At 34.1% G+C, this 26,832-nt stretch overlaps 1 pseudogene; it reads left to right on the forward strand.

The window, feature by feature from the left end:
• The first annotated feature begins 1,253 nt into the window (after positions 1-1,253).
• LOC149236041 (two-component response regulator ORR21-like) lies at positions 1,254-26,581 on the forward strand (annotated as a pseudogene).
• The last annotated feature ends 251 nt before the right edge of the window (positions 26,582-26,832 follow it).

Consider the following 26,832-nt stretch of genomic DNA (forward strand, 5'->3'; position numbering starts at 1 on the left):
CATCTGTCACCTCACGTGGCGTCGAGATAATAACTTACACCGCCGCCGTCATTTCAGTGAACTGCACAGGATAATAACTTACACCGCCGCCGTCATTTCAGTGAACTGCACAGGGCCTGTTCAACAATGGCGACTCCTATTTTTGACCTTATAATAATATTAATGCTATCTCACATGCGAGTGGAATAGCTATTTTTCTCTGAGTTACAGCATGTAGAGAGAAAGAGCGTGGAGAGGGCATTTCATGGTTAGTCTTCTCGCATGTCAGATAGCGTTAATATTATTATAGGATCGAAAAGAGAGCGAGCGTGGAGAGGACGGCGATTCCTATTTCCGCCACAGTTTTTTAATTAATGCCCCTTGACATGGGGGCGCGATAGGGAAATATAACGCGAGAAAAAAAACTGGAGAAGAAAAAAAAAGTCTCGCGTTATATTTCCCTATCGCGCGCCCCCATGTCAGGGGGCATTAATTAAAAAACTGTAGCGGAAATAGGAATCCCCTGGAGAAAACACTCCATAGCTAGTCCCTCACATATCAGATAACATTAATATTATTATAGGGTCGGAAGAAATTAGCACAAAAAAAATTTGGCAGCATCCGCGGGAAATTAAAGTCAAGAATAATGAAATTGCATGTTTTTTTCTTCCCGTGTTGTTGGAGAATTGATGGGAGAAATAATCAGTTTTAATAACACATTTGATATAGTTTATACACCATTTATATGGTTTATGTAGCATTCACAAGGTGACATGAAGAAAATCTGACCCTGACACACTTATACAAATCGAAATCATTGAAATGACAAATTCCTACCCAGAATCTTACAAATCTATTAGCAGGTTACAAATTCACAAACACGTTTGGAAAGATCCAAACAAAACCTATTGGACGCTTCCCAAGGGAGCATAAGCCCCACCGACGGGAGTCTCAATCCCCGGCTCCGATGTTGGCATGCGGACACGTGAAATGTCTAAAAAATGTAGCTCAGAAATTTTCTCTGCGGAAGATGGTAAAAGTAGAATTTATGGTCGCCACATGGCGAGAAATTAGGACGGGAATCGAACCTGACGGGAGGTGGAGAAAAAGTTGGTTTACGTAATATCTGCAGACGTTTGTGTGACGTTTGTCTGCATAGCAGTAGGGATAGTTTGACCCAATACTCAGATGGGTCGGCTTTGCTATTAAAGCTAACTCTATAGCCACAGCAAGCTGTGGTTGTGGGGGAGCTAAAGATGGATTTCATCTGAGCTATGCGTCCATTAGTGGCAGAGAGCATCACGTTGAACAGGCAGAGGCAACGCCTGACGTGTTCTGTTGTAGGAGACGTCGCTCTCTCTGCTGCTCCCATGGCAGAAAATCAAAGAAGGCGGGAGAAATTGTTTCCAGAAGGACTCCGTGTTCTGGTGGTGGACGACGACACTGTTTGCCTCGCTATCTTGGAGAGACTGCTCCTGCAATGTGATTACAACGGTGAGTGTATTCGCCATGTGTTGCATTGATTTTGCATCCTCAACCTTCTTTGCCATGGCGAATAATAAACCCTGGACTGCACATCACTTTCGTCATGATCCGTGTACTGTCGCCAAAGATTTAGGATCTACAATGACTGCGATCTAAAGTAATTTTGCATCTGGACCAACCTTATCAGGCTAATTCTACAACTATTTCGACACCGCTTAAAATAAGATAATTATGCCCGGGCATGAAGAGTTCTCTAAAACTTAAGTCGTGTTCTAATTTATTGTGTGGTTGTGTGTTAAGTAATAGTTTAATTTAGTCTATAGTTTAATTTAGTGTGTGGTTGTATGCCAAATTATTTTAACAAGTTATTCTATAATTTAGTGTGTGGTTGTATGCCAAATTATTTTAACAAGTTATTCTAAAAAAAATTAAATATTTTTCACTAATTTTATGGTAATCATCAGTTTTATTATAATGTTATATTGTAATCATAATTATGTGATGTGATCAATAGAAAAGCTTCAACTAATGTGTATTAAATTTGTATTTTATCTCTTTTTGCCTTTCAAACTATGCAAATTTCTCCCATTCCAACCGTACAAACGATGTAATTCCCCACCATCATTTAAATTTTCAATTGATAAAAGCACGAAAATTGAAACTCACTAACGCTAACAATGGACACAAATAAATCTATAGTCTATTCTCGTCTGAGTATAAAGCGCTTACTTTGGGCATATTTTGTAATGAATTTTGTTAGAAATGTGGTCATTAAATTTATAATTTTAAAATATATAATCTTTCTGATTGAAGTGGCTCTAATATTTTTCATTAAAAGCGCATTTAAATGAATTTTTAAGAAAATGAAAACTCAAACAAAAAACTCGAAATCAAAGATTTTCCGAATTCTGAATCAAAGATTTTCCGGATACTGAATCTATATAGAGTTAAAAATTCGAATACTTCTAAATAAATAGTTAGAGAAAGAAGAATTACAATAGTTAGAGAAGAATTAACGTGAGCATATCATACATTGAAGACTTATTATAAAAAGAGAGAGAGGAATTATCATGAGCGGATAATGCATGGAAAGACGTACTGACATGTGTTTGCTTGTTGAGTTGTGGTTGGTATTAGTGACAGCATGCACAAGCGTTTCCGAAGCAATTTCTTTTGTAATGGAGAACAGAGACAGATTTGATATTGTGATGAGCGACGTCTACCTGCCTAGCGCAGATGGCTTCAAATTACTAGAGACCGTCGGTATTGGATTTGGGGTGCCCGTGATAAGTAAGTAAAGTGATTAAGTCTAAATGAATAAATACCATTTAGCCATTTTTAGTTCTCCAAGCACTATTAGCGCCGCAGTTCAGTACCCTAAATTTTTGGAATGGGTGTGCAGTGATGTTTGCGAATAGTGAAACAGATGTTGTAATGAAAAGCATAAGAGGCGGCGCCTGCAATCACCTGCTAAAACCCATCAGAATGGAAGAGATTCAGACCATATGGCAGCACGTCGTTCGCAGCCATGGACAGCAAAATCATCGTCATCAGCTCGAGAAAAGCCACGGAGATTTGTCAGACCACGGCAGAGTGTGGGGTGTGTCGACAGCTTCCAAGAAGCGAAAACTCGGCGGCTGTTAAGTGGTGCAAGACATTAAGAGCCTCAAGACAGGCCGCGTGCATTGGACTGATCAACTCCATGGGATGTTTGTGAAAGCAGTCAATCAAACCGGAGTAGACAGTAAGTCCCACATGCCTATCTTTTTTATTTATTGTTGGAATTTAATTCCAATTGCAACAATAAACAGCTGGACAAGAATTTGATCTGTAGTAAATACTCCAGGCGGATCGGTGCATCAAAGTCGAGCCCGATATTTTTGCACATAAATATGCATTAAAGTTTCAATTGAATTCCCCTGCAGACAGCTGACTTGTTTTTTGATAGAAACATCACCGCCTTACTGCATTAAATACAGAGATAAACATTAGAAGATATTTTGTAATATTTTATTGTTTTAATCAGATATGTTTTAGCATATAAATACCACACGGCAGTTCTGTTTTAACGTTAGCAGCTGAAGAATCACACAGAGCAGAGGAGAGCACGCCGCAGCGTGAGGAAGAAGAATAATTTCAAAATAGTGAAATGCACAGCAGTGCAGAAATTTGAATGTAATTTGCTTTCTGGTTGTTTGCTGATAGAAAGGGTAGATGTTATTTGTGTGGAACAGAAGCGTTCCTCGGTAAATCTATTTTGTAATAGAAGTTGTGAAATTCCCTCAGTATGAGGAAGACAAATCTGTAACAGTTAGTTTATTTTGATGAATACAAGTTAATTTTTCCGTTGTTGTTACACCGTAACTCAAAAAATACTTGACGTCAAAAATTTACGTCGCTGCAACACCACGAACAACGTTGCTGCAACACAACTTACAACAACTGAAGAAAAAACTGCGTTGCTGCAACACCATTTCCAGAGAACGAATTTTTCTGTTTTCTGAGTTAAAAACAGAGTATTTTTCTGTGTTAAAACAGAGTGTTATTCTGCGTTGCTACAACACCAAACTCAGTTGCTGCAACACCAAACTGTGTTGCTGAAACACCGTTTCCAGCAAGCGATTTTCTGTTTTTCTGTGCAAAAACAGAGTATAAAAAACAGAGCAATTTTTGTATGTCTGTTATGGAATTTATCAGAAAATTCCAACATGGTATCAGAGCTAGTCTAGGCACTCAGTGAGTCAAAAACAGAGCTTGTTTTTCACTGTAGGAGCTGTAAGAAGTTTGTTGAGCAGATTTTTCCAGCAGAGAAAGTTTTTCCTTGTTTTCAAAATACAGTAGTATCTTTTCTTTACCAATACAGGTTCAGATGACAGATGCTGGAACATGTTTGACAAATCCCCAACTGCCTCAGTTTAATGGGAAAAATTATAGTTATTGGTCCATAACAATGAAAGCATTGTTTGCTTCTTAAGGAATATGGGAGCTGGTTGAAACTGGCTATGCTAAACCTGCAGATGCAACAGTGTTGGCTGCTTTGACAGCAGCAGAAAGAGACCAGTTGAAGGGTGACAGAAAGAAGGATGCCAAAGCCCTCTTTTTCCTCTTCCAATCAGTACATGAAAGTGTTTTTCCGCGGATTGCTGCAGCAACAAAATCCAAAGAGGCATGGGATATTCTCCAAACTGCCTACCAAGGCATGGAGAAGGTGAAGACTGCAAAGTTGCAGATGTTGAGGAGAGACTTTGAAAATCTCAGCATGAAAGAATCTGATACAATAGATTCATTCTTCACTCAGGTTATTGGCTTGATAACCCAGATAAGATCTCATGGTGAGATTCTTGAAGATAAAAGGATTGTAGAGAAAATCTTGAGATGTTTACCCTCAAGGTTTGAATCTATTATGGTGGCAATAGAAGAAACAAAAGATCTCTCACAGTTCACGGTAGATGAGCTGAGTGCTTCTCTGTTGTTTCATGAACACAGACTGAGTAGAGGAACAGATTCCTCTTTTGAGCAAGCATTTAAGACTCAGATGTCTTTTGGCCAAAGAAGAGGTCGAGGCAGAGTAAATAACAGAGGTCGTGGAAGAAGCCAAAACAGAGGTAGAAATTATCCTGCTAGCACAAGCGGAAGGAGCTGCAATCAGAACCAAACTGAAGGTTCGAGCAAACAGCAAGCTCATGGACAAAGGTATGACAAATCCCAAGTCCAATGTCATTATTGTAAGAAATTTGGGCACTATGCCAATGAATGTAAGAAAAAACAAAATGACATGAATAATAGGCAGAATGCTAATTTTGCAAATGAAGAAGATAAGAATCCAAAAAATGTGCTGTTAACATGTAACATTGCACAAGACAAACAAGAAGATTTTTGGTTCTTAGACTCAAGTTGTAGTAATCACATGACTGGAAATATTGCAATGTTTGCCAATCTGGTTGAAAATGTGAAATCTGAGGTAACAACAGGGACTGATAATAAGATATCTGTTAAGGGTAAGGGCAGTGTCAATATCCGAGCAAAAAATAGAGAACAGATGACTGTGCAAGCTGTATACTATGTACCTGGTCTGAAATGTAATCTTTTGAGCATTGGACAGCTCATGGACAAAGGTTACAACGTGTTCTTCAAAGATGATTTGTGTACTATCAGAGACATAGCTCCAAGTAAGAAGATCATTGCACAGGTGCAGATGACCAGCAATAGAATGTTTCCTCTCAAACTCAGGGCAGATTTGAAGGAAGGAAGAACTATTCCTGCTGTAACACAAGAAGTCTTTCAAGAACAGGTGAAGGATGTGAATTGGTTGTGGCATTTGAGATTTGGACATCTCAATTTCGGAGGCCTGAATCTGTTGCACAGAAAGGGCATGGTAAAGGGATTGTCGTTGATTGAGAAACCAGAAAGCCTTTGTGAAGGCTGCATCTTGGGCAAGCAACACAAGGAAAGCTTTCCAGCAGGAAAGAGTATAAGGGCAAAAGCACCCTTGGAAATTGTTCACTCTGATGTGTGTGGACCGATGCAAATACCATCATTTGCTGGAAATAGATATGTTTTAACTTTTATTGATGATTACACCAGAAAGACATGGGTGTATATGCTGAAACAGAAGAGTGAAGTGTTTGAGAAATTCCGCCACTTCAAAACTCTTGTTGAAAAACAGTGTGGGCATTATATCAAAGTGCTCAGAACAGATAGAGGAGGAGAGTACATCTCCCAAGACTTTCTGCGTTTTTGCAGAGAGAATGGCATACAAAAGTAGTTTACCGCAAGGTATACACCTCAGCAAAACGGTATTGCTAAAAGAAAGAATAGGACCATTCTTGACATGGTCAGAAGTATGCTGAAGGCAAAACATTTGCCGTATGAGTATTGGGCAGAAGCTGTTACTTGCGCAGTTTACATCTTGAATAGATGCCCAACTAAAGCTGTCATGAACAGAATACCAGAAGAGGCATGGAGTGGTCAAAAGCAAATTGTCACTCACATGAGAGTATTCGGTTGTGTTGCATATGCACATGTACCGGATCAGCTAAGGAAAAAGCTTGATAGTAAGGGGGAGAAGTGTGTCTTTATTGGCTATTGTGATGAGTCAAAAGCATACAAACTCTATAATCCATCCACCAAGAAATTAATAATAAGCAGAGATGTGCAGTTCATTGAAGATGAAGCTTGGGATGGAAGCTTAGACAAAACAGTGAATGTGAAGACAATTGTGTCTCATGAAGAACAAGAGGAAGGGACAGCAGCAAATAATCCTTCCTTGGTGGCTCCTCCTACACCACAACAAGTTTAACAAACCAGACCACAAGCTGGAATTCGAACGGCCTTGAGAAGTCAAGGAAGAACAGATGTTGTTACACCACAAACAGCTGATGCTGAAACACCACAGGGATCTGAAATACCCTCAAGTTCGGATGGAACTCCAAGCACACCAAGAAGACCAAGATTCAGAAATCTGAATGAGATTTATGAACAAGGAGAGGTAAGTAACAACACCGGTCTGAATTCATTATTCGCTTTGTATTGTCATATTGATGACCCAATCCATTTTGAAGATGCTGTAAATGAAGATAAATGGATTGAAGCAATGAATGAAGAAATTGGTGCAATTGAGAAGAGTAAAACATGGGAGTTAGTGGACCTCCCTGAAGGCAAGGATGCCATTGGAGTTAACTCGGTCTATAAGACCAAAAGCAATGCTGAAGGTAAGATTGACAGGCACAAAGCAAGGTTTGTTGTGAAAGGCTACAAGCAGCAACAAGGCAGAGACTATGATGAAACCTTTGCACCAGTAGCAAGGATGGAAACAGTGAGAACAGTGTTGTCTATTGCAGCACAACACAAATGGAAGATTTATCAGATCGATGTTAAATCTGCATTCCTGAATGGAGTGTTAAAAGAAAAGGTTTATGTTGATCAACCTCCGGGCTATGAAGTTGAAGGCCAAGAGCATAAAGTTTGTAAATTGAAAAAGGCTCTTTATGGGCTGAAGCAAGCTCCAAGAGCATGGTACAGCAGAATTGATGCTTATCTGATTGAGAATGGGTTTGATAAGTGTGATGGTGAACCCACACTCTACATAAAGCAGAATGACGGTAGGATTATTATTGTTGTTTTATATGTAGATGATCTGATTTTTACTAGCAATGATGCTTCTCTCATTGCTGATTTTAAAGCAATCATGAAGAGTGAATTTGAAATGACTGACTTGGGCTTCTTAAGATATTTTCTTGGAATTGAGGTAGACCAAAGTGAAAATGGTGTTTTCATTTCTCAAGATAAATATGTAGAAGCTGTGTTGAAGAGATTTAACATGCAGAACAGCAAGGCTGCTGTGACTCCAACAGTAGTGGGGTTGAAATTAACCAAAGAAGACAGCAGCAAATATTTTGATCCAAAATTGTACAAGAGCATAGTTGGCAGCCTTATGTACTTGACTGCAACTAGGCCAGACATTATGCACGCTGTGAGTTTAATTTCCAGATTTATGGAAAGACCGAAAGAGACTCATTGGCAGGCAGCCAAGAGGATTCTAAGGTATGTGAATGGAACGAAGGGGTTTGGTATTTTATACTCCTTTTCTGAAAGTTTCATGTTGACAGGTTACACTGACAGTGATTGGGCTGGAAGTGTTGATGATAGGAAAAGCACATCGGGATATGTGTTTCATATGGGATCGGGAGCCATCTCATGGGCTTCCAAGAAGCAACCAGTTGTGGCTTTGTCAACAGCAGAGGCAGAGTATGTGGCAGCAACAGCAGCAGCATGCCAAACAGTATGGCTGAGAAGAGTTCTCAAAGATTTGTGTCATGAACAAGAAAAGGGCACAACCATTTACTGTGACAATAGCTCAGCAATAGCATTGTCTTAAAACTCTGTTTTTCATAAAAGAACAAAGCACATAGACACCAAATTTCACTTCATACGTGAATTGGTTAACAATGGTGAGATTGTTTTGCAGCACTGTAAAACAGAGGATCAGTTTTCTGACATCTTGACAAAACCATTAGCAAAGAAAGGTTTTGATCATTTCAGAAAATGTCTGGGTATGCAGCAGTTGAAATTAAGGGGGAGTGTTGGAATTTAATTCCAACTGCAACAATGAACAACTGGACAAGAATCTGATCTGCAGTAAATACTCCAGGCTGATCGGTGCATCAAAGTCAAGCCCGATATTTTTGCACATAAATATGCATTAAAGTTTCAATTGAATTCCCCTGCAAACAACCGACTTGTTTTTTGATAGAAGCATCACCGCCTTACTGCATTAAATACAGAGATAAACATTAGAAGATATTTTGTAATATTTTATTGTTTTAATGAGATATGTTTTAGCATATAAATACCACACAGCAGTTCTGTTTTAACGTTAGCAGCTGAAGAATCACACAGAGCAGAGGAGAGCACGCAGCAGCGTGAGGAAGAAGAATAATTTCAGAACAGTGAAATGCACAGCAGTGCAGAAATTTGAATGTAATTTGCTTTCTGGTTGTTTGCTGATAGAAAGGGTAGATGTTATTTGTGTGGAACAGAAGCGTTCCTTGGTAAATCTATTTTGTAATAGAAGTTGTGAAATTCCCTCAGTATGAGGAAGACAAATCTGTAACAGTTAGTTTATTTTGATGAATACAAGTTAATTTTTCCGTTGCTGTTACACCGTAACTCAAAAAATACTTGACGTAAAAAATTTACGTTGCTGCAACACCACGAACAGCGTTGCTGCAACACAAGTTACAGCAACTGAAGAAAAAACTGCGTTGCTGCAACACCATTTCCAGAGAACGAATTTTTATGTTTTCTGAGTTAAAAACAGAGTATTTTTCTGTGTTAAAACAGAGTGTTATTCTGCGTTGCTGCAACACCAAACTGTGTTGCTGAAACACCGTTTCCAGCAAGCGATTTTCTGTTTTTCTGTGCAAAAACAGAGTATAAAAAACAGAGCAATTTTTGTCTGTCTGTTATGGAATTTATCAGAAAATTCCAACATTTATCACACATCAAAAATAAATTAGGGTATGTTCAGAGTTCAGCAGCTGCAGTTAGTTCTTATTAATTTTTAATTTAGCTGTCTGGTGACACAGAGTTTGGAAATTGTTGGGAATATCTCGTTGCTGGAAAAGTGGTTTGATCTTTTATGGATTCATTTCTCATTTTCCATGTGTTCAAAATACAAAAGCATAACCAGATATAACGAGGGAGTAGCGTAACAAGTTATGATAAGGGCTATTTAGTGTCACAAAAGTATAAGAAGATATAATGAGGCATAACGGGACTAAACAGAGATATAATGACATTAACTAGATAATTCGGACTTATCAGATTGTTCAGCGGGATTGTGTTTTTTTTTGTTAAATGGATTATCAAATAGGCTCCGTTTCAGGTGTAGAAAATCTTGTAACATAGTGTCTGTTGCAAATTCTTGTAGCAAAGGGACTGTAGTAAACTCTAATTTCTGGGCCAAAGAATGAAGTTGAGCCAAAATGCTAAGAGCAGTCTGAGTTATACATGTAACCCATCCGTATATAAGATTTTTTTCTGGGATCTAGTTTTTCCTATTTCTTATTTTAAAGTGACTTAGCAGTCTGAACTATACATGTAATCCATCCGTATATAAGATTTTTTCTGGGATCAGATGTTTTTTCTTTATTGGGTTAGATTTTTTTAATGGGAAAGAAGATTACCATATTACACTGAAAATTATTACAATTATTGAATGAACCTTGTGGTATATTAAACAATGCCTTTAATTTGACTACGTATTGGGAAATACTTCTAAAAATCACATTATTTAACCCTCTACCAATATGAACCTAATATACCTTCTCAATTTAAAAACGCCTATTTTCACTACATATTTTCATTAATTTTTTTTATATCCCTTTATATTTTTTCATTAACTTTAAACTCCATTTTTTATATTACGAATATAAAACCCCGTACACCATATATATCGCCCAATATATTGTGTCATTTTTTCCTCAATAAATATCTCTCAATATGAAAATGGTATGATATTGCTCCCTAGAAAAGTCCTAATACTACAAGATTAAACTTTGAGCTTTTATATTTTAAACTGAGTTAAATATCTTTGCCTTATTGGGTCCTCTATTCCTAACAAGGGAAGGAAGATTGCACCGGGATAGGGAAAATTATTAGATTGGGCTTTAAGCTTTTAGATTGAGGCAATGTTCAATGTTTGGGCTATTTTGGTTTTTTGTGCCTTGTTATTTTGTTTTTGGTAATTATTGTAATTTTATTTTATTTTAATTGTAGATTTTAAAATATTTTGAAATTTTGATAAATAAGAGTTATGTCAAATGGTATTGATTAACATTGTTAAATTGATGTAACATGAGTATATTGTTGTATCAATGGCTGATTATGTTTTAACTCATTTAGTCTTTCTCAACCATATTCAACTTTGGTCAACCTCATCAACCCTTTTCAACTATGATCAACAAATCCACCTCTTATAAGTTGATAGTCAACTAACATAACCACATTAGTAAATGTAGTTGATATAAGTCAACACAATTTCCATATGCCAACCACATTAGTAAATGTAGTTGATATAAGTCAATGCCATTTCCATATGCCCATTGGTAACACCATTTCCATATGCCAAGCACATTAGTAAATGTAGTTGATATAAGCCAACTACATTTCCATATGCCCATTGATTTATAAAAGGTGGAAAATGATAAGCATCTACTTAAGACATTATTAATGTCGTTGCCCTGGTTATTTTGTTTTTGGTATTTACCTATCATTTTATGATTGTAAATTTTGAAGTATTTCGAAAATGTGATAAACAAGAGACAAGTCAAATAGTATCTATCATGAAACGACATTTGCCATTAGTTTTTAATTTGCTTATAGCTTTTGAAATATTATGAAAAATTGAAAAACAAAAATTAAAGAGCAAAGTCAAATTTACAAGTGATGAGTTAAATTTTCACAAATTATTTTTAGTACTTATTTTTTAATATTTAAGAAATTAAATGAACAAAAACAATCAAATAAATTAAAGTTTGGGATTTCAAAATAAATGAACACTGTAATAAGTTATAAAAAATTATTACAAAACCAATTTAGATCCATCTTAACTATATATAATAACATACACATTAAATTAAATTGGTTAACTGTTAAATTTATTAAAACAAATTTGTTAAATATTAAATTTATTAAATGTTTTAATTGAATCTTACCTATTAAATTTATGAAATGTTTTAATTGAATCTTACCCATCTATGATTGTGACGCATATAAATCCCCACGAAATTAACCTTCTTGGATTTAGTTTTGTTAGGTTCATTGTGTAAATTATTTTTCCATTAAGTGATTATTTCTGCTTTTCCCAATAGCACTCCTGACCAAGCTATTTCACCCAGTAGCTTAGACGCTAATAAATTATTCAAATTTCTCAATGTCAGTAGCTCTCATTAATTCTGATGGCACATATGTCTGTCACAGGCATATAGAATCCAAAAATGATATTTCAGGTTCTTGTGATACAGATGTAGCATAGGTCTATCACAGGCATGCAGAATTCAAAAATGATATTTCAGTTTCTTGTGATACAGATGCAGGTCCGAAGAAAATTCTAGCGATCATGAACATCGAAGGACTTACACGAGAGAACGTTGCAAGCCATTTGCAGGTATGCCTCCTAGGTTTCTAATTTCTACTTCATAAGACTCAGCTTCACAATTTCAAAATACTCAACTTCATAAAATCAAACATTTACAGAAAGCATCTTGTAGTTTGTCAACTCGTTAAAGAACTTGATGTTCACAGAACTACCGACTGTACTTGAAGCGTTTGCGTGGGAGTATCCCGGAACCACGCCCAGTCGCTTCGTTCCAGTCTGCTACAGATGGCAAATCTGGCGGCACCATGCAAATCCTACAGCGCAGTAAAACTAGTCCTTCATCCTCACCATTATCAATCACATCCTCTGCTCTCAAAACATTTCCTTCGATTAGTAAGAGACCTCGACCATGCGACTTATAATTTTCTCTCGCAGGTTGGGTAAAAAGAAGAAATAACTGGACATTTCCACATACCGCGACCTGTCATGGCTTTTATACAACTACAACTCGCTAATCTCAGTGTTATAAACGCTTCTGTATCCATAGCTACAAACGCTTATGTACAAAACAAAAATATGCCAAAATAAAGATTGTAATAAAATCAGTAGATGATGGTGCCTGTGGGGAACTTACAGAACAGACGAGAGACTTGCTCAGCCTCAAACAATTTTCTATTTAGTTTTGTTAAAGTTAAAGAGGTCATGGCAAACAAGGAGGTTCATGAGTAACCCTGTCGACCAACGTGTTCTGCCTCTTACTGCGACTTCAATTTCAATTTTATATTTTATTTGGGAAAAATAGGTTGAATATATAATTGAAAATTATCTATGGCCCAGAGTGGATTAATTGTGCCCACTAAATTTTCCCGAGCTCTATTCTGAATTTCTGTAGCCTTGGCCTGACCAGAGTAAGATGCCACAGTTTTCTAGTTTTTCTTTTCGAACATTTTTGAATTTCAGAAAATGCTTATCGGATATGGTGATGCTCCATTTCACATATAGTTAATTTAAAATTGAAAATTATGTAACAATGTATTTATAAAACTCAACGCAAATTTAAAATTGAGAATTATGTAACAATGTATTTATATAATTTACTCCTGTCTTAAGGAGGCATAATTAACAACCTATTTTATTATTGTTATTATTTCTATGGTTCATAATTATTATTAGATAATTAAAATAATAATATATTTATATAAACATATAAATTAAATAATAGATAATTTTTAATAGATATTAATTTACTATAAACATTAAAACACTTCATAATATTAATTAGGTTATAATTTTATTTTATAACCAAAAATTAAATTTCATTACTTTAAAATAGTATATTACAACAATTAGCCATCATCTATATTGGCAGTACATTATTGTACATTCACTAAGTTCTTGGTATCAAATGCTAGTTTATCTGCTTTTTTTTTCCTCTTGCATACATCAATCTAACTTACAAATTTTTCAGGATCTGTTGAAAGTGGAGCAATATCATCATTTTTATTGGAGGTTTCCGTTATATTTGTCATTTCTTTTTCACGATATGAGTGATTAGACTTGTGGGTTCCTTTTTCTCACTTATTGCAAACATGATTATCGTTGAAGCTCTTTCATTATTATTTACCGGAAGGGTCTCTTCTGTTGAGGGATGAGGTGGTGCCACTGGAGGTGCATATGAATCTGAGAAGCATACTTGTATGTATATATCTTCTATTGCTCAAAGTTGGTGCATATGAATTTGAGAAGCATACTTGTATGTATATATCTTCTATTGCTCAAAGTTGTCCCTCTTTTGATTGTTAGAGTTTTTAGATCATTTTGCTTCTTTTAGATCGGGCAAACAACCACTAGTTCTCTTTGACTCCTTGGGAAAAAAGCCCCCTTTAAAGAAATATATGTTTTTTTAAGTTGCCCAAAGTTGCTGACAAGTTCTATACCTTAAAGCAGTATTTTAGTTGTGAATACTCCCTATCCCTATCCCTCCACTTCAGTAAGATTCTGTCCAATAACCATTTAGTGAGGTCCACTTCCACTCATATGCTGAGGAATGAGATAATATCTTTTGAAAGTCTTTCCTTGTTTGTTTTAATGAATCTGTCTATTAAATCTCCAATATCTTCTAGGATATCTGGTTGGATCAACTAGAAGGGTAAGTTAGTGAGTTTACCCAAACTGGAGTAGTCAAAGACTTCATGGTGACAGGGTTGAAATATGGGAATTATGGTTACATAAAAAGACCATGTCGGCCCCAAAACTAGAGTCCGTCTAAAAAGACCATATCGACCCCAAAACCAGAGTCCCTCATCAAAAACCCTCTACTGATCTTCTAGATATTTAAAGATCACCACAAAAATCCTTTCGAGCAAAATAGTAGATCTATATTTTGGGACCATTTTTGGTGAACCCAATCTTGGAGAGTTAATATCTAAAGCGAAAATCCTTTAAAATGGAAAATGATCAACCGTTATTCATATTTTGTTACCCTTAAGTTGGTAATAGTATTTTTCCACTTAAGTGTTGGGATGTCCATACACTAGCTCACCACAATGCTTTTCCCGAAAGATCTTTATGTGTCGAAGAGCTAGGTCCTCGCTTGAGGGGTCCTTGAAAGACATGGGCTTGGAAGCCGAAGGTGCCTCACTGCCCTTGGCACTTCCTTTTAGTCCCGAAAGATCTTTATGTGTCGAAGAGCTAGGTCCTCGCTTGAGGGGTCCTTGAAAGACATGGGCTTGGAAGCCGAAGGTGCCTCACTGCCCTTGGCACTTCCTTTTAGTCATGCAACGAGAGGGATAGTCATTCTTCTCAATGGCATAATATCTGAGTACATGTTCCATTATAAGTTGCCTTCCCTCGTGAATGAGCCTCATAGAACCCACAAGGATTCCTGTCATCTTTTGAAGTCTGGCCGCAAGCACGAAAACTGAATCAACTGTATTTTCCATAATGTAGAGAGACCTTCGAGAAAGAGGCTTCACAAATATTGGGAATTTTAGTAAATAAATATCCACAATTACCAGCTTATCCAAAGTTTGGGAAGATGACTTGCCCTATGGGGCTTGATCTTCCTTCCCATTCTCAGCATAAATAGCAGTCATTACAGTCCAACAAACCATGTCCTACTTCTGCATTTTGTCAAACACATCATCATTCAGGAAATTCATCAAACGCATTGCAAACATCCATCTTTCTCTCATGGCATAGCTGTTGGCATGCACAAAATCCATGGTCCTCCCGACGCGAATGCCATAACATGGGAGTCGTCAGTATCATGATGCAGTGACCACGACATCTGGTGGAAAGGCGAATCAAGACGAAGTTCTGGGAAAAAATTGACGCCAATAAAACCCGTTTTTTCTCGGATGAACTATGGATGCTCGAATGAGTCATTCCTCCAGAGGGTTTTGAATAGTTCTCTTATTGATCAAGTAATATGAAGCAACTGATGTTCTAATACTTTAGACACATAGGCGGATGCAATTAGAAAAACATAAAACCATGGTTGCCTCCAAATAAAAATTAGATTGTTCTCTTAACTAATTTGTTATTATTATTATTATTATTAATTATAAAAATAAATAACAGGGTTCTCTTAACTGATTTATTATTATTATTATTAATTATAAAAATAAGTGATATATGACTTAAATATATATATTAAAGAAATAAAAACATATAATTTTTTTTAAAACTTGTAAATAAGATTTGTTATAATATTTTGGGTTAATATTATGGTTTATGAATACCACATGTTTAAAAATCATTATTCATTTTATATGAAAGTAACATTTTTTTCATTAATTTAATTAAAAGAAGAGAAATCACATAACTAATTTTTGAGATAAATGTGTCTTTGATTTATGAATATTCTAGAATATTCCATAGATATTTAATTCCTACCATTCCCCTAATAATTATTGATAATTAAATTAGAATTTTGCAAACCCTATTTCAAAATATACATGTATATCAACTTGATTATGTAGATATGCATGCTTATTTTGGAGTAGCGCTTTTAGAATTTTAATTTGGCATGCTTATTTTGGAGTAGGGCTTCTAGAATTTCAATTTAATTACTAATATTTACTAGGTGAATAGTAGTGATTTAATGCTTTATCTAAAAAAAATAAAAATTATTGAGAGATATAGGATCTAATTTTCATTCAAATTTTATTTATGATATTGAACATTTTCTTATTACATGACTTGGTTGATTACTATTCATTTGTTATATCTTTTCATTGTTTTATAATAATCATAATAATAATAATAATAATAATAATAATTTAAAATAAAATTATAATCTAGTTACTTTATAATCATAATAATAATAATAATAATTTAAAATAAAATTATAATCTAGTTACTTTTATAATATTCTTTTTAAATTTTGACAATTTAAAATGTATTATTAAATAAGTTTTTTTTTTTTTTTTGTTGAGGCAAGAGCGGATCCTTCTTATTCCATTAAAAAGAGAAATAGTGTACAATCAGCAATCACAAGAGGACAAAATGAACCTAGGGACGCAACGCACCAAAACAAACCAACCGTCCAAAACTGACCGTTGGACCCTAAGCTAAAGATCTAGCGGATGAAAAACATATCGGGTGGCCAACAAGCTCACCTTTGAACGAGCACATCGGACCTCATACACCCTATAACCATAATTTATAATCTTATCAGGTCCATTTTTGGCATAACTAGCGATCACTTTTACTGCTAGAAATCCACCATTTACAGGTGATTCCCATGAGGTCATGCAAACATCTCGAAACATAACCGTTGTATCAGTCCCACCAACATGCACGTTCAATCCTCGCCGTTGAATGCGCTCGCTTGATCCAACGGTTTTAAAGTTTATTATAAATTTATGTAATTTTTATTATAAATACAATTTTAATTTTGATGTCCACTATAATTTGATATCTATAAGTATTTACCATTTATTTAATTTATACAATTTTACTAATTTAAATAATATCCTAGTATCTTAAAATTTTATTATTTTTATTACTATCACAATTTATATTCCACATATACTTAATTTAAACTTAAAAGTCTATTATAATATAATTACATAATTTACATTAAAATGATATTTCTTTAAGAATTAAATAATTTTAAAAAAATTATCATTTATAATTTTATCCCTGTCATGATTTATATTCCACATATAATTAACATAAATAAATTAAATAATCTACTAATTCTATAATTTTCTATGATATTTTATCTCTTCCTTGATTTTTCTTTTAACAAGAATGAGTACTCGTTATATTAATTTTGTGCCCAGTCATAACAAAATACACGGTGAGTTACATTTGAATTTGCCCTGGGCTTCAGTTTGGCCATTTCCAGGGTGATTAGCGGAGCCCAAATGTTCATGATCACTACCAAAAGATAAAACTAGTGCAATACTCTTATTTGTCTTATTAGTATATATTCGACAAAATTGAGAGAATATGATTACATAAGAAAACCAAACATTGCAAGTTGGAGCTAAGAATTAGGATTGGTAGGGCTATTTAAATCAATGCCCGAATTTTGAACTTCACAAGGGTTTCTTTCTTCCTTCGCAGGAGATCCTGACTTTGACATCTGGAGTTGAAAGTCATCGATCATGGGGCACAATGCTTCAACCTCATCCTCAATCTTAGCAAACTACTTAACTTTGGCATCAATAGTCACTGAATTTTCATAGGTCACAGCCCTCTAAATATACAACAAGTCCTTTATGTATGAGATCTCCACTTTGATTTATGCAAGCTCATGTGCACACTGCATGCACAAAGTTGGAGTCGAGTATGATAGAAAACTCTGCTGGCGACCCATTTCTTGGCATGATGCCTCCTTCTCTATCACCCATCCAGTGCAAGGGTGTCTTCTTCCCCATGAATGAAGTCATCTTATCAAAATTTCGCTGAATCACGGGACAAGATCGAGAGGTGGTGCACCGATATGGATCTTCCTAAGTTAACCTCCATTGAGCTTACCAGGGAAAGATGGATCACTGATGAAAAGGGAGGACGCAAACCCAGTCCCAGAGAAATATCACAGTCACGCACCCTAGAGAGGCTCCAAAGTTCCTCTCATTACGCAAATAAACCCCAATCCAACCCAAAATGAAATTCACAAATAGAATGAGAGGGGACAGATAACTCATCTGCTATTTATAATAGTGGCCCTGCAGATGCAACCCTGAGCGATCAGTTTCCCAATATGACATCATCATTTCCCTGGGTGTACAGAGGGCGACCATTATTTATAGACGGGAGCTCGAGCAGTTGGGTTGTCTAGTCTAGGCCATGAGGAGTACATGTAGCATGGAGAGAAAGAGAGGGCTCGCATGCAAACCAACTTTGCATACCTGCAATGAACCTTGAACCTTGAAACCGACGTGAAGATTCTCATGCTTAATTGTAGTCTTGAATCAAATAGAATCGGGTGGAGGGGATAATGGAGGCCACATGACAGGAGAATGTGGAGGTTTGTCATCACATCAATGAGTGGAGAAGGCCAATAAGAAATCATCCTACAAACGTTTTGGGAGTGACAAGGAATGACAGGGTGACTAAAATATTCCATATGCACCAAGGATAAGGGAGTGACTGTTGGGGGAAAATGGGGGGGCTAATCATGCGGAAGGTTTAGGGTATAGGGAAAAGGCTAGAGACACCATTTATTTCCAGATTTCCTTCAGATAATTGACATTTTTTTTTCCATCATATTTGCCTCTAAAAATTTGAGGTTTCAGAGGATGTGCTAGGCTTGTGAGCTTTTAAAGGAAGGAAGAATGCTTTGAACACGAAATAGAGTATAGTTTATGTGATTGTGTTAGGAAAGGGAAGAATTTATTAGATATATAATAATCAGATAGGAGACACCAAGGATAGTGATGTTTTTAACTTCCCTCTTATTGGCTAGAAGGAGTCCCATATACAAGCTGTAAACTTCTGCTTGACTTTTGGTCTTGATGCCAAGTCCCCATGCATACTTATCCACTATTATTCCATCGCCATTAAAGAGAAACGCCCCCCCACCCCCTCCCTCGACCGTGTCACTTCCTCATGTTTTATTCTACATGTAAGTATTTTAAACATTATAACAATGTAAATAACAATGTATTTATAACACCAGTGTAGATCCATGCTTGATAATTTTTCATTGTTAGAATTGTATTTTTGAATGTATAAATGAATACAATGTTTTGAAAATCCCCTTAATTACATGGATTTTGTAGTTGTAGCTTTCACAAATATTTATTAAATTTCAAATAAAAAAGATTCAAAAATATACTCGAAAATAGGTCAAATTGTAATATGACTACTTAAAATGTTTTTAAAATTTTTACGATAATATTTATTTTTTCAATTGATTTATATAATATGTAGATATATAATTATTTTATTTATAAAACACACCCAAAAACAAATATTATTATTGGTTTTTAAATGTTGTATATCAATTTTAAATTAAGAATTGAATGAATTACACGTTTCTGTCTTATTAACAAGTAATTGAATTGTTTACTTCTAATTGCATCTTATTATGAGACATTGAACTACTTCACTATGGCCAACATATCTCCCTTCATATATATGAAGTTCATATTGATATAAATTAGTTAATATGGATATTCAAATAGTTTATTTACATAGTCTTATGTTGAAATATTTATAAGATATAATATAAATTGTGATTGTTTTTGTATTTTGTGTTTTCCAATTACTTCAATTTTCTAAGGTTGATTAAAATTATATAATTTATGTATTCTAGAGTGAAATTAAAATATTCTTAAGCCCCATGGGGGTATGTGAGTTGGTAATCACAATGGGGTGAAGTTCCTTTGAAAGGCGGGCTCCGTAAGGTCACGAGTTCAAATCCCCCGGGCTTACCCTGGAGCTGTATAGAGGGGTGGGAGCAACTCCCAGTGGTTATAGAGGTAACGATCAACAGTGGTTATAGAGGTAGGTGTGAAAATCGACCTCGTGTACGAGAGGTAGCAATCAGAATTGACCCTGTAATATAAAAAAAAAAAGTAAAATATTATGCAGTCTTGGATAGATAGTGCTCTGTTAAGGCACTCATTTATGTGAAGTCACTAGTTCAAATGTGAAGTCACTAGTTCAATGCCCCACTTGATATATTAGACATGATAAAGAAAAGAAAGTAAAGTATTCTTATCACATCTTCTTCATAGTGGGTTGTAATATAAGCTGACCCTGTAATAATAAAAAAAAAAAGTAAAATATTATGCGGTCTTGGATAGATAGTGATCAGTGCTTTGTTAAGGCATTCATTTATGTGAAGTCACTAGTTCAATTCCCCGCTTGATATATTAGACATGATAAAGAAAAGAAAGTAAAGTATTCTTATCACATCTTCTTCATAGTGGGTTGTAATATAAGCAACCCATGAATATATATATATATATATATATATATATATATATATATATATATATATAATGTTTTTTTTCACATATCTCCCTAGTAGTAGCGTATAGAATGAGTGTTATGTAAACTCTATACATTTTGGAGCTTTCAGTAGGAAATTTGTGATTTTATTTTGGGCTAAAATCTTGATTTTTATTGTTTAAAATTAGTTTTTCACTGCATCTATAGATATAACATCCTAAAAAACCCAAAAACACTTAGATTGCGGATATTTTACAACTCAAACTTGTGATTCCAACAAATTCCTATTTGATTCTCGATAATTAGAAAAATATCTCAAGAAAAAACTTCTAGAAACATATACAAAATAAACTATAACTATAAAATACACCTCTCAACACAATTAGATAATATAAGTAATTTACCAATTCTATTTTTTACTCTTAAACATAGATCGTAAATATTTTAATTTTTTTAAATCTTTTATTGCATTTAAAAGTTAATTTCTATTACCATTAATAAATTATAATTAGTTTCAAAATGTAATAAATTATAATTAGTTTCAATTTTGAGAATCCCTTTATTACTCTAATTCAAAATAAATTATACTTATTCTTTATTTTGAAAATATCTCTATTTTGTTTATGAATTCATTTCTATGCCTAAGAGTTTTGAGATTTTTATCACACAAGAATTCATTTCTATGATAGGAGTTTCGAGATTTTTATTACATTTTTTAGTTTATTTCTATCGTATTAGTTTATCTCTATTATCTTAATATTGTATTTGTCAATTTTTTAGATTTTAAAATTGTAATATTTTTTATTTAATATCTTTTTATTAAAAATTTACGATATAAAAATATATATATATATTTTTTCAAATATTTAAATATAATAATAAATATCGAATAAAAATTAACTTAAATACATTTGTTTTTTCACACTGTGTATGTGTATTAAAGTTCATTTAATTAATCTCTTGGTTTAAGTTGGTTAAGTGATAAGTCCATGTAAAGATACCGTTAACCTCAAATGTACACAATTTTCATAGTAAAGAGTTTATTTAAAAAAAAAATTAATAATTACATTAACATGTATTTTTTGTTTTGTTTGTTTTATTTTTTAATAAAAATTTAATTATTTTTATTTCAATGTAATAATAAATATCAAGTTTAATTTTTTGAGTTATTGATATTTGTTGGATCAGGTTTTATAGTTGAATCTGCATAATTTGTATTGGTCTAGTTTTCATCGTTAAAGCACTACTTTTGCTATTAAGAGATTAATTTAGCTATTGAAAAATAATAGGTTCAATTTTACTAAGTTCAATTCCCTTGACACCTTCTACGTAAAACACTGTTTTTTCTGTTAAAAATTTATAGATTAAATTCCTTTGTCACTTTTGGATCAAGTTCCATAGTAAACCTAAAAAAAATCCCCTTGAATAAAATAAAAATGATCACCAATACTCAAAATACATCAAAAAATAATAATAATAATAATAATAATTTTTTTACTTCGGTGATATATGTAAATAATAATAATAATTTTCTTTCTCTAATTTTCTTATAATTTATCTCTACTTCAGTGATATATGTAAAAATACCGTTAACTTCCCATATGTTATAAGTTATAAGTTCTCTTTCGTTTTTTCCTTTTTTTTGTTCGAGAAATTGGAAGTTTCGTGCTTCTTTGTAATTTATAAAATTGGGCATGTATTTCCAATGTTATATTTCTTTCAATAGCCTAAAGTAATTTTAATATTTAAGAGATAATACTAGTTGTTTGGACAAATTTCTAATTTATTTTTTAATCTGATTTGTTTCATTTTTATTCTGATCTTATTATACGCGTCGCAGCTAATTAATTTTTTCATTGACTTTATATAATTTTAATTTTGATAAATTTTTTTATACTTCAGCAATAGTTTAAATTTAATCTTCTTTATTACTATAATATATATATATATATATATATATATATATTTTTCCCATCTTATTAGTGGACATAGTTTATATTTTATTTCTCAATGATAATAATCTACGCTATTGGTACTATTTCAGGCCAATTGATGACCTTTGCAAATCCAAGATAATTAATGTTAAAATAACAGAGTGAAATTTGTACCATTTTTTTTTCTTCTAATTATCCACCCTGTAATAAGTACCTACGAACGCAAGTTGTAACACCGGTTGTCAAGCTTCACATCTTGGCCATCCAAATTTATAAGTTTAAATCCTAACCGTTCGTAGCAAAGGGTCTGCAGCAAACTCTAATTTCAGGGCCCAAAGAATGAAGTTCAGCCAGAATGTTAAGAGCAGTCAGAATTATACATGTAAACCATCCATCCATATATATGTAAGAATTTTTCCCAGGATTTAGGTTTCCCTATTCCTTATTTTAAATTGACTTAGATGTCTTTCCCTCATTGGGTTCTCGGATTCCTAGCAGGGGAAGGAAGATTGCAACCGGCCTTATTGGGTCCTCGTATTCCTAATAGGGGAGGGAAGATTGCACCAGGACACGCGAAAATTTCGTGCTCGCTGTCTTTGCTTTACGGGGTTCTCCGATTCCTAACAAGGGAAGGAAGATTGCAACGGGACAGGGAAAATTACTAGATTAGGCTTTGAGTTTTTAGATTGTGGCAATGCGTTATTTTGATTTCTGTGCTTTATTATTTTGCTTCTGGTCTTTATCTGTAATTTTATGTTATTTTAATGGTAGATTTTTATTTATTATTTATTTTTATTTTTTTAATTTTGATAAATTAGAGCCAAGTCAAATGGTATTGGTTAACATTGTTAAATTTGGAGTAACATGAGTATATTGTTGTATTAATTGTTTTATGCTCTAAGTCATTCAACCATATTCAATTTTGGTTAACCTCATCTATCATGATCAAATTCATCAATATTTTTCAACCATGATGAATAAATCCATCCTTTCCATATATCCATTGGTTTATAAAAGGTGGAAAATATTATCATCTGCTTATATCAACCACATTTATTAATGTGGTTGCGCGAGCTATTTTGTTTTTGGTATTTATCTATCATTTTATTTTATTTTGATTGTAGATTTTGAAAATTTGATAAACATAAATTATGTCAAATGGTATCTTTCGAGAACTAATTCAAATGACATCTATCATTTTATTTTATTTTGATTGTAGCTTCTAAAATATTCTAAAAAATTTGAAAAACAAAAATTAAAGAACAAAGTCAAATTTACAAGTGCTAAGTTAAATGTTAAGTCAAATTTTCAAAAATTATTTTCAGTACTTATTTTTGAATATTTAAGAAATCAAGTAAGTCAAAAGAAACAACCAAATGAAGTTGAGCTATGTCAACCTAAAGAAAATGTAGAGGATGAAAGTCCATTATTAAAATGAATATTTTAAGGATATTAAAATCCACAATCAAAATTCAACACTTTCCTTTATTAGGTCTTGGGATTTTAGGAGAAAAGGAAGAAGGTAACCAGCTATGGAAAATTTCTACAAAATCAGCTTAAATCCATCTTAATTGTGGATCTATCAAACACTGAGAGGGATCAAATCTCTTGAGGTGCAAATCTCTTTTTTGAGTGCAAAACTTGAGGAAAGGTTTGCACCTTAGAGATTTGATCCCTCTTGATAGTTGATAGATTTAGGGTTAAGATGAATCTAGGCTAGTTATATAATACTATATAATATGTATATTTGTATATGTCTCTTTCTTATTCTCTCTCTCTATCTCACCCCGAACATGCACACTCTCTTCCCATATCTCTCTCTAATTATTATTCCCTCTCTCTATCTCACCCCCGAACATGAACACTCTCTCCCCATATCTCTCTCTCTGTTGCCTTTCTCTCCCTCTCTCTCCTCTGTCTTCCCTCCCCTCTCAGTTGTCCCTCACTCTCTCTCCATCTCTCCCTTGTCACTCCCTTTCTCTTCCCTCGTGCACTCCTCTCTCCCTCACTCTCTCCATCCCTCCCTTTTCACTCCCTCACTCTCTCCACCTTTCTTCGTGTATGTCTTTCTTCTTCCCTCCCTCTCTCTCAAATCCTCTCTCTCTTCCTTCCTCTCTATGTCATTCTCTCCCACCTCCCTCTATCTCTAACCCCCATAACTCTCTCTTTCTTCCCTTTGTCACTATCTCCCTCCTTCTCTCTCTCTTCCCTCTGTCACTATCTCCCTCCTTCTCTCCTTCTCTCTTTCTCCCCTCCATCTATGTGTCTCCCTATCTCTCTCCTCTCCTCTTCCCTCTCTTCCCTCTTCTCACTCCATCACTATATCCCTGTGTCTCCCTTGTCATTCCTCCTCTTTCTCCCCCTCTATCATTCTCTCTCTCCCCTCCTCTCTCTCCCACATCACCCTCTCTCTCTCTTCCCTCCATCTTTGTCACTCTCTCTCCCCCTCTAGCCCCCTTCTCATTCTTAAATTTGATTCCATGATATTGTGTTTAAGAAAATTTTTAAATTAAAGAACTCAATTGGTTGTAAAATATTAAACCTATATTTTAGATCAATCATGTAAAAGAAAATATAATAATGAAAAATTTAAAACAATCATGCACTGTCTTTCTTTTATTAGTCAATTTGCTTGATCTTTGCTTGCTCCCCTTACTTGGATCCTTAGTTAACATGGATCTATGTTGGCTCTTAATAATATTATTTATATCATATAATTTTCATATTTTTGTATTTAAATGTATTCTCATTTTTAATTTTATTAAAACCTTGATTTAATTTCTATGAGAATCTTTATAGAAGTTGTGAGCATAAAGAGTTTAGATATATTTCAAAAGTAGTTTATTTTTTTTCTTTTTAGTTTTAATTAAAAAAATGTTATAAAATTAAATTACATGTTAATAATATCCATGGTAAAGTGGAGGTGAAGGTTAAGAATGGTGTCATATTGTTATAAAATATTTCGATTGTAAAAAAAATTATGGTTTTTGGGTATGTGGTATCGATAGATAAAGTGGAGGTGAATATTAAGAATGGTGCCATATTATTATAAAATATTTTGATTGTAAAAAACATTGTAGTTTTTGGACATGTGGTATTGATAAGCCATGATATTAACCAAAAATATTGTAACAAAGCTTATTCACTAATAAGAAAATCAAAATATAACAAATTAATTTTAACTTTATAATCGACATTTAAACTTTATATTACGTTTAACTTTTTATTTATTACTTTTAATGTTTTAGTTTCTTAATTAATTAATACATAAATATTAAATATTAACGCCTACAGAAGAATATTGACATTAAATGTCAAATATCTAAGCTTAACCTCTACCCATATATTAACTGTAAAGCTTGACGGAATTAAGCTTCTTGGATTTAGTTTACTTAGGTTCATTATGAATTGTGTAAATTATTTTGCCATTAAGTGATTATTTCTGCCTTTCCCAATCGCACTCCTTTGACCAAGCTACTTCACCCAGTAGCTTAAATGCTAGTAAATTATTAAAAATTCTCAATGTCATTTAAACAATTAACGAGAATTGATTATTCTCGTTAATTCTGATGGCACATATGTCTGTCACAGGCGTATAGAATCCAAAAATGATATTTCAGGTTCTTGTCATACAGCTGTAGCATAGATCTGTCACAGGCATGCAGAATTCAAAAATGATATTTCAGTTTCTTGTGATACAGGTGCAGGTCCGAAGAAAATTCTAGCGATCATGAACATCGAAGGACTTACACGAGAGAACCTTGCAAGCTATTTGCAGGTATGCATCCTAAGTTTCTAATTTCTACTTCATAATACTCAGCTTCACAATTTCAAAATACAGCTTCATAAAATCTAACATTTACAGAAAGCATCTTCTAGTTTGTCAACTCATTAAATAAATTGATGTTCACACAAATACCGACTGTACTTGAAGCGTTTGCGTGGGAGTATCCCGGAACCACGCCCAGTCGCTTCGTTCCAGGCTGCTACAGATGGCAAATCTGGCGGCACCATGCAAATACTACAGCGCAGTAAAACTAGTCCTTCATCCTCTGCTCTCAAAACATTTCCTTCGGGTTTACAATTAGTAAGAGACCTCGACCATGCCACTCTCATGTTACTTGAACAATTCCAAGCTAACCAGCACAAACTGAATACGATGAATTGATTACAGAAGATAAGGAGCATACCAACCCCAATTACTTACTATCCGCACTCACCGCACTGGCTGAGACCGCATGTACAAAAAAAAAATATGCTCGTCTCTCGTGGAGGCCAAAATAAGGACTGTAATAAAATCAGTAGATGATGTATATTATATGGTGCCTGTGGGGAACTCACAGAACAGACGAGAGACTCGCTCAGCCTCAAACAATGTTCTATTTAGTTTTGTTAAAGTTAAAGAGGTCATGACAAACA

Source organism: Pinus tabuliformis, chromosome 8, assembly GCF_031772625.1.
Source record: "Pinus tabuliformis cultivar Carrire ecotype Pingquan chromosome 8, CPIR1, whole genome shotgun sequence".
Lineage (NCBI taxonomy): Eukaryota > Viridiplantae > Streptophyta > Pinopsida > Pinales > Pinaceae > Pinus > Pinus tabuliformis.